The 9,282-nt window shown below is 37.2% G+C and overlaps 1 long non-coding RNA gene across 1 annotated transcript; it reads right to left on the bottom strand.

Moving 5' to 3' along the window:
- Positions 1-7,922: 7,922 nt before the first annotated feature.
- LOC143504942 (uncharacterized) lies at positions 7,923-9,046 on the bottom strand. Its single transcript, XR_013127664.1, has 3 exons — positions 9,016-9,046; positions 8,842-8,938; positions 7,923-8,508 (listed from the first exon to the last, which is right to left on the bottom strand). It is a non-coding gene; the product is annotated as an uncharacterized LOC143504942 (long non-coding RNA).
- Positions 9,047-9,282: the final 236 nt, after the last annotated feature.

The following is a 9,282-nucleotide window of genomic DNA, read 5'->3' as shown; positions in this document are numbered from 1 at the left end:
AGTGCAACTTTTGAAGAATGAACTGAAAACTCATATTTTGTTCTAAAACAGTGTTTGGATGTGATAACAAGCTGTTTTATCATGTTTGTAATGTTACACATCCATTTTCTAACAAGTAGTAAGTCTTGCATTAAGGCGTTCAAAACAGCGTTTGCTGGCGTTGTAAGCGCTCTAAACAGTGTTTCTGAGCATAACTTGGAGCAAAAGTGCAACTTTTGAAGAATGAACTGAAAACTCATATTTTGTTCTAAAACAGTGTTTGGATGTGATAACAAGCTGTTTTATCATGTTTGTAATGTTACACATGCATTTCCTAACAAGTAGGTAAGGCTTGCATTAAGGCGTTCAAAACAGCGTTTGCTGGCGCTGTAAGCGCTCTAAACAGTGTTTCTGAGCATAACTTGGAGCAAAAGTGCAACTTTTGAAGAATGAACTGAAAACTCATATTTTGTTCTAAAACAGTGTTTGGATGTGATAACAAGCTGTTTTATCATGTTTGTAATGTTACACATGCATTTCCTAACAAGTAGGTAAGTCTTGTATTAAGGCGTTCAAAACAGCGTTTGCTGGCGCTGTAAGCGCTCTAAACAGTGTTTCTGAGCATAACTTGTCGGCAAAAGTGCAACTTTTGAAGAATGAACTGAAAACTCATATTTTGTTCTAAAACAGTGTTTGGATGTGATAACAAGCTGTTTTAATCATGTTTGTAATGTTACACATGCATTTCCTAACAAGTAGGTAAGGCTTGCATTAAGGCGTTCAAAACAGCGTTTGCTGGCGCTGTAAGCGCTCTAAACAGTGTTTCTGAGCATAAACTTGGAGCAAAAGTGCAACTTTTGAAGAATGAACTGAAAACTCATATTTTGTTCCAAAACAGTGTTTAGATGTGATAACAAGCTGTTTTATCATGTTTGTAATGTTACACATGCATTTCCAAACAAGTAGTAAGTCTTGTATTAAGGCGTTCAAAACAGCGTTTGCTGGCGCTGTAAGCGCTCTAAACAGTGTTTCTGAGCATAACTTGGAGCAAAAGAGCAACTTTTGAAGAATGAACTGAAAACTCATATTTTGTTCTAAAACAGTGTTTGGATGTGATAACAAGCTGTTTTATCATGTTTGTAATGTTACACATGCATTTCCTAACAAGTAGGTAAGTCTTGTATTAAGGCGTTCAAAACAGCGTTTGCTGGCGTTGTAAGAGCTCTAAACAGTGTTTCTGAGCATAACTTGTGGCAAAAGTGCAACTTTTGAAGAATGAACTGAAAACTCATATTTTGTTCCAAAACAGTGTTTGGATGTGATAACAAGCTGTTTTATCATATTTGTAATGTTACACATGCATTTCCAAACAAGTAGTAAGTCTTGTATTAAGGCGTTCAAAACAGCGTTTGCTGGCGCTGTACAGCACTCTAAACAGTGTTTCTGAGCATAACTTGGAGCAAAAGTGCAACTTTTGAAGAATGAACTGAAAACTCATATTTTGTTCTAAAACAGTGTTTGGATGTGATAACAAGCTGTTTTATCATGTTTGTAATGTTACACATGCATTTCCATACAAGTAGTAAGGCTGGCATTAAGGCGTTCAAAACAGCGTTTGCTGGCGTTGTAAGAGCTCTAAACAGTGTTTCTGAGCATAACTTGGGGCAAAAGTGCAACTTTTCAAGAATGAAAAGAAAACTCATATTTTAATGAAAACAGTGTTTGGATGTGATAACAAGCTGTTTTATCATGTTTGTAATGTTACACATCCATTTTCTAACAAGTAGTAAGTCTTGCATTAAGGCGTTCAAAACAGCGTTTGCTGGCGCTGTAAGCGCTCTAAACAGTGTTTCTGAGCATAACTTGGAGCAAAAGTGCAACTTTGAAGAATGAACTGAAAACTCATATTTTGTTCTAAAACAGTGTTTGGATGTGATAACAAGCTGTTTTGTCATGTTTGTAATGTTACACATGCATTTCCTAACAAGTAGGTAAGGCTTGCATTAAGGCGTTCAAAACAGCGTTTTGCTGGCGCTGTAAGCGCTCTAAACAGTGTTTCTGAGCATAACTTGTGGCACAAGTGCAACTTTTGAAGAATGAACTGAAAACTCATATTTTGTTCTAAAACAGTGTTTGGATGTGATAACAAGCTGTTTTATCATGTTTGTAATGTTACACATGCATTTCCTAACAAGTAGGTAAGTCTTGTATTAAGGCGTTCAAAACAGCGTTTGCTGGCGCTGTAAGCGCTCTAAACAGTGTTTCTGAGCATAACTTGTGGCAAAAGTGCAACTTTTGAAGAATGAACTGAAAACTCATATTTTGTTCTAAAACAGTGTTGGATGTGATAACAAGCTGTTTTATCATGTTTGTAATGTTACACATGCATTTCCTAACAAGTAGGTAAGGCTTGCATTAAGGCGTTCAAAACAGCGTTTGCTGGCGCTGTAAGCGCTCTAAACAGTGTTTCTGAGCATAACTTGGAGCAAAAGTGCAACTTTTGAAGAATGAACTGAAAACTCATATTTTGTTCCAAAACAGTGTTTAGATGTGATAACAAGCTGTTTTATCATGTTTGTAATGTTACACATGCATTTCCAAACAAGTAGTAAGTCTTGTATTAAGGCGTTCAAAACAGCGTTTGCTGGCGCTGTAAGCGCTCTAAACAGTGTTTCTGAGCATAACTTGGAGCAAAAGTGCAACTTTGAAGAATGAACTGAAAACTCATATTTTGTTCTAAAACAGTGTTTGGATGTGATAACAAGCTGTTTTATCATGTTTGTAATGTTACACATGCATTTCCTAACAAGTAGGTAAGTCTTGTATTAAGGCGTTCAAAACAGCGTTTGCTGGCGTTGTAAGAGCTCTAAACAGTGTTTCTGAGCATAACTTGTGGCAAAAGTGCAACTTTTGAAGAATGAACTGAAAACTCATATTTTGTTCCAAAACAGTGTTTGGATGTGATACAAAGCTGTTTTATCATATTTGTAATGTTACACATGCATTTCCAAACAAGTAGTAAGTCTTGTATTAAGGCGTTCAAAACAGCGTTTGCTGGCGCTGTAAGCGCTCTAAACAGTGTTTCTGAGCATAACTTGGAGCAAAAGTGCAAATTTTGAAGAATGAACTGAAAACTCATATTTTGTTCTAAAACAGTGTTTGGATAAGCTGTTTTATCATGTTTGTAATGTTACACATGCATTTCCATACAAGTAGTAAGGCTGGCATTAAGGCGTTCAAAACAGCGTTTGCTGGCGTTGTAAGAGCTCTAAACAGTGTTTCTGAGCATAACTTGGGGCAAAAGTGCAACTTTTCAAGAATGAAAAGAAAACTCATATTTTTAATGAAAACAGTGTTTGGAGTGTGATAACAAGCTGTTTTATCATGTTTGTAATGTTACACATCCATTTTCTAACAAGTAGTAAGTCTTGCATTAAGGCGTTCAAAACAGCGTTTGCTGGCGCTGTAAGCGCTCTAAACAGTGTTTCTGAGCATAACTTGGAGCAAAAAGTGCAACTTTTGAAGAATGAACTGAAAACTCATATTTTGTTCTAAAACAGTGTTTGGATGTGATAACAAGCTGTTTTGTCATGTTTGTAATGTTACACATGCATTTCCTAACAAGTAGGTAAGGCTTGCCTTAAGGCGTTCAAAACAGCGTTTGCTGGCGCTGTAAGCGCTCTAAACAGTGTTTCTGAGCATAACTTGTGGCAAAAGTGCAACTTTTGAAGAATGAACTGAAAACTCATATTTTGTTCTAAAACAGTGTTTGGATGTGATAACAAGCTGTTTTATCATGTTTGTAATGTTACACATGCATTTCCTAACAAGTAGGTAAGGCTTGCATTAAGGCGTTCAAAACAGCGTTTGCTGGCGCTGTAAGCGCTCTAAACAGTGTTTCTGAGCATAACTTGGAGCAAAAGTGCAACTTTTGAAGAATGAACTGAAAACTCATATTTTGTTCCAAAACAGTGTTTAGATGTGATAACAAGCTGTTTTATCATGTTTGTAATGTTACACATGCATTTCCAAACAAGTAGTAAGTCTTGTATTAAGGCGTTCAAAACAGCGTTTGCTGGCGCTGTAAGCGCTCTAAACAGTGTTTCTGAGCATAACTTGGAGCAAAAGTGCAACTTTTGAAGAATGAACTGAAAACTCATATTTTGTTCTAAAACAGTGTTTGGATGTGATAACAAGCTGTTTTATCATGTTTGTAATGTTACACATGCATTTCCTAACAAGTAGGTAAGTCTTGTATTAAGGCGTTCAAAACAGCGTTTGCTGGCGTTGTAAGAGCTCTAAACAGTGTTTCTGAGCATAACTTGTGGCAAAAGTGCAACTTTTGAAGAATGAACTGAAAACTCATATTTTGTTCCAAAACAGTGTTTGGATGTGATAACAAGCTGTTTTATCATATTTGTAATGTTACACATGCATTTCCAAACAAGTAGTAAGTCTTGTATTAAGGCGTTCAAAACAGCGTTTGCTGGCGCTGTAAGCGCTCTAAACAGTGTTTCTGAGCATAACTTGGAGCAAAAGTGCAACTTTTGAAGAATGAACTGAAAACTCATATTTTGTTCTAAAACAGTGTTTGGATGTGATAACAAGCTGTTTTATCATGTTTGTAATGTTACACATGCATTTCCATACAAGTAGTAAGGCTGGCATTAAGGCGTTCAAAACAGCGTTTGCTGGCGTTGTAAGAGCTCTAAACAGTGTTTCTGAGCATAACTTGGGGCAAAAGTGCAACTTTTCAAGAATGAAAAGAAAACTCATATTTTTAATGAAAACAGTGTTTGGATGTGATAACAAGCTGTTTTATCATGTTTGTAATGTTACACATCCATTTTCTAACAAGTAGTAAGTCTTGCATTAAGGCGTTCAAAACAGCGTTTGCTGGCGCTGTAAGCGCTCTAAACAGTGTTTCTGAGCATAACTTGGAGCAAAAGTGCAACTTTTGAAGAATGAACTGAAAACTCATATTTTGTTCTAAAACAGTGTTTGGATGTGATAACAAGCTGTTTTATCATGTTTGTAATGTTACACATCCATTTTCTAACAAGTAGTAAGTCTTGCATTAAGGCGTTCAAAACAGCGTTTGCTGGCGCTGTAAGCGCTCTAAACAGTGTTTCTGAGCATAACTTGGAGCAAAAGTGCAACTTTTGAAGAATGAACTGAAAACTCATATTTTGTTCTAAAACAGTGTTTGGATGTGATAACAAGCTGTTTTATCATGTTTGTAATGTTACACATGCATTTCCTAACAAGTAGGTAAGTCTTGTATTAAGGCGTTCAAAACAGCGTTTGCTGGCGCTGTAAGCGCTCTAAACAGTGTTTCTGAGCATAACTTGTGGCAAAAGTGCAACTTTTGAAGAATGAACTGAAAACTCATATTTTGTTCTAAAACAGTGTTTGGATGTGATAACAAGCTGTTTTATCATGTTTGTAATGTTACACATGCATTTCCTAACAAGTAGGTAAGGCTTGCATTAAGGCGTTCAAAACAGCGTTTGCTGGCGCTGTAAGCGCTCTAAACAGTGTTTCTGAGCATAACTTGGAGCAAAAGTGCAACTTTTGAAGAATGAACTGAAAACTCATATTTTGTTCCAAAACAGTGTTTAGATGTGATAACAAGCTGTTTTATCATGTTTGTAATGTTACACATGCATTTCCAAACAAGTAGTAAGTCTTGTATTAAGGCGTTCAAAACAGCGTTTGCTGGCGCTGTAAGCGCTCTAAACAGTGTTTCTGAGCATAACTTGGAGCAAAAGTGCAACTTTTGAAGAATGAACTGAAAACTCATATTTTGTTCTAAAACAGTGTTTGGATGTGATAACAAGCTGTTTTATCATGTTTGTAATGTTACACATGCATTTCCTAACAAGTAGGTAAGTCTTGTATTAAGGCGTTCAAAACAGCGTTTGCTGGCGTTGTAAGAGCTCTAAACAGTGTTTCTGAGCATAACTTGTGGCAAAAGTGCAACTTTTGAAGAATGAACTGAAAACTCATATTTTGTTCCAAAACAGTGTTTGGATGTGATAACAAGCTGTTTTATCATATTTGTAATGTTACACATGCATTTCCAAACAAGTAGTAAGTCTTGTATTAAGGCGTTCAAAACAGCGTTTGCTGGCGCTGTAAGCGCTCTAAACAGTGTTTCTGAGCATAACTTGGAGCAAAAGTGCAACTTTTGAAGAATGAACTGAAAACTCATATTTTGTTCTAAAACAGTGTTTGGATGTGATAACAAGCTGTTTTATCATGTTTGTAATGTTACACATGCATTTCCATACAAGTAGTAAGGCTGGCATTAAGGCGTTCAAAACAGCGTTTGCTGGCGTTGTAAGAGCTCTAAACAGTGTTTCTGAGCATAACTTGGGGCAAAAGTGCAACTTTTCAAGAATGAAAAGAAAACTCATATTTTTAATGAAAACAGTGTTTGGATGTGATAACAAGCTGTTTTATCATGTTTGTAATGTTACACATCCATTTTCTAACAAGTAGTAAGTCTTGCATTAAGGCGTTCAAAACAGCGTTTGCTGGCGCTGTAAGCGCTCTAAACAGTGTTTCTGAGCATAACTTGGAGCAAAAGTGCAACTTTTGAAGAATGAACTGAAAACTCATATTTTGTTCTAAAACAGTGTTTGGATGTGATAACAAGCTGTTTTATCATGTTTGTAATGTTACACATCCATTTTCTAACAAGTAGTAAGTCTTGCATTAAGGCGTTCAAAACAGCGTTTGCTGGCGCTGTAAGCGCTCTAAACAGTGTTTCTGAGCATAACTTGGAGCAAAAGTGCAACTTTTGAAGAATGAACTGAAAACTCATATTTTGTTCTAAAACAGTGTTTGGATGTGATAACAAGCTGTTTTGTCATGTTTGTAATGTTACACATGCATTTCCTAACAAGTAGGTAAGGCTTGCATTAAGGCGTTCAAAACAGCGTTTGCTGGCGCTGTAAGCGCTCTAAACAGTGTTTCTGAGCATAACTTGTGGCAAAAGTGCAACTTTTGAAGAATGAACTGAAAACTCATATTTTGTTCTAAAACAGTGTTTGGATGTGATAACAAGCTGTTTTATCATGTTTGTAATGTTACACATGCATTTCCTAACAAGTAGGTAAGTCTTGTATTAAGGCGTTCAAAACAGCGTTTGCTGGCGCTGTAAGCGCTCTAAACAGTGTTTCTGAGCATAACTTGTGGCAAAAGTGCAACTTTTGAAGAATGAACTGAAAACTCATATTTTGTTCTAAAACAGTGTTTGGATGTGATAACAAGCTGTTTTATCATGTTTGTAATGTTACACATGCATTTCCTAACAAGTAGGTAAGGCTTGCATTAAGGCGTTCAAAACAGCGTTTGCTGGCGCTGTAAGCGCTCTAAACAGTGTTTCTGAGCATAACTTGGAGCAAAAGTGCAACTTTTGAAGAATGAACTGAAAACTCATATTTTGTTCCAAAACAGTGTTTAGATGTGATAACAAGCTGTTTTATCATGTTTGTAATGTTACACATGCATTTCCAAACAAGTAGTAAGTCTTGTATTAAGGCGTTCAAAACAGCGTTTGCTGGCGCTGTAAGCGCTCTAAACAGTGTTTCTGAGCATAACTTGGAGCAAAAGTGCAACTTTTGAAGAATGAACTGAAAACTCATATTTTGTTCTAAAACAGTGTTTGGATGTGATAACAAGCTGTTTTATCATGTTTGTAATGTTACACATGCATTTCCTAACAAGTAGGTAAGTCTTGTATTAAGGCGTTCAAAACAGCGTTTGCTGGCGTTGTAAGAGCTCTAAACAGTGTTTCTGAGCATAACTTGTGGCAAAAGTGCAACTTTTGAAGAATGAACTGAAAACTCATATTTTGTTCCAAAACAGTGTTTGGATGTGATAACAAGCTGTTTTATCATATTTGTAATGTTACACATGCATTTCCAAACAAGTAGTGTGATGTTCTGTTATTAACATAAGGAAACATTGGGGACCTCTAGTGGTCAGAACTTGTTGCAGTAACATTCATTTGAGCCTTCAGTGTTCCCGTAGTTAGTTCGGGTTGTATGAAGGAACGAAACAGTCACAGTTCTTTCTCTGCATTATATGACCAGGAAAACATTTGCCTGTGAGTATTATTGTGTTTAGTTGTTGTATAACTTTATACTGAGATTACGTCTGATGTAAACCTTGGTTAAGGAACGAAAATAAGTTATATATTCCTTCAGTTAACTGTAAATGCTAACCGCTAGCATATATATGGATTTTTCCATAGACGTTAGCCTTTAAGCTAACAGTTCGGTTCCCATTAATGTACAGTGTTACACAATTGCACTAAGGAAACGAAGGTAACTAAGATATATTTTGTATGTCTGCTTTATAGTTTTACAGTGAGTCTTGAGTAAAGCTTTTGAAGAGAACTTCGGCATCCGGCTTTTCTTGAGAAACTGTTGTCTATCTGCCGAGCTAGTAGCCACACACACACAAGCAGGGGCAGAATAGTAAAAAGGCAACTCTTCCAACGGTCAACGCTCCTCCAACCTATGATTAGAAAACAGACACAAGCTATTATCATGACACAGAACAAAGAAGATGTGGATTTTGAGGATCTGGAAACGCGATCACAAGTATCCAGCTGCTCACGAACCAGCAAACTGTCTGTAGCTAGCTCCCTTGCCTTGAAAGCACGAGCTAAAGCTGAAGCTACGCGTGCAGAACTGGCCTTCGCCAAACAGGAGGCAGAGATGTTAAAGCAGCAAGCTATCATTCAAGCTAATTTGCATGAATTGAGAATGGAAAAGGCGGCCGCAGCCGCTCAGGCAGAAGCTGAAATACTAGAGGCAGCTGCTGAAGATTATGATCGAATGAGCCTACCTCGACAAAGAAAAATAATTCTGCCTCAAAACCCAGCCGAACCATATGGTGAAAACGCTGCAGCACAGATGTCCGTTCAACAGCCAGGTCTCCAGTCCTACCAGAGTGTAACAGCTGATTCATTAAACTTATTCACAACATCACTCCTTGATGCGAAGCCACCTATAACCTCACTTTCACCAGTGCGCCAGCCTATCATGGACAATGGTGTTCAGAGCTGCAGGAATCAAGGTGATATGCCATCAAGTGAGGTCAGTGACCATGAGTTTGTTGAGTTAGCTCCACATCACTTGTCCCAGGAACAAGCCACCTGGACTTCACAACAGCATACTAGCACTGCACAAAATAAACCATACATCAAAAGGGAATTAAACCACAATATTAACCATACCAGCAATGAATACAAACCTTCCCAGCCATATCAAACACATTATTTCCCCA

This window comes from Brachyhypopomus gauderio, unplaced genomic scaffold (assembly GCF_052324685.1).
Source record: "Brachyhypopomus gauderio isolate BG-103 unplaced genomic scaffold, BGAUD_0.2 sc344, whole genome shotgun sequence".
Classification (NCBI taxonomy): Eukaryota; Metazoa; Chordata; class Actinopteri; order Gymnotiformes; family Hypopomidae; genus Brachyhypopomus; species Brachyhypopomus gauderio.
This window is presented reverse-complemented; position numbering and strand designations above follow the sequence as displayed.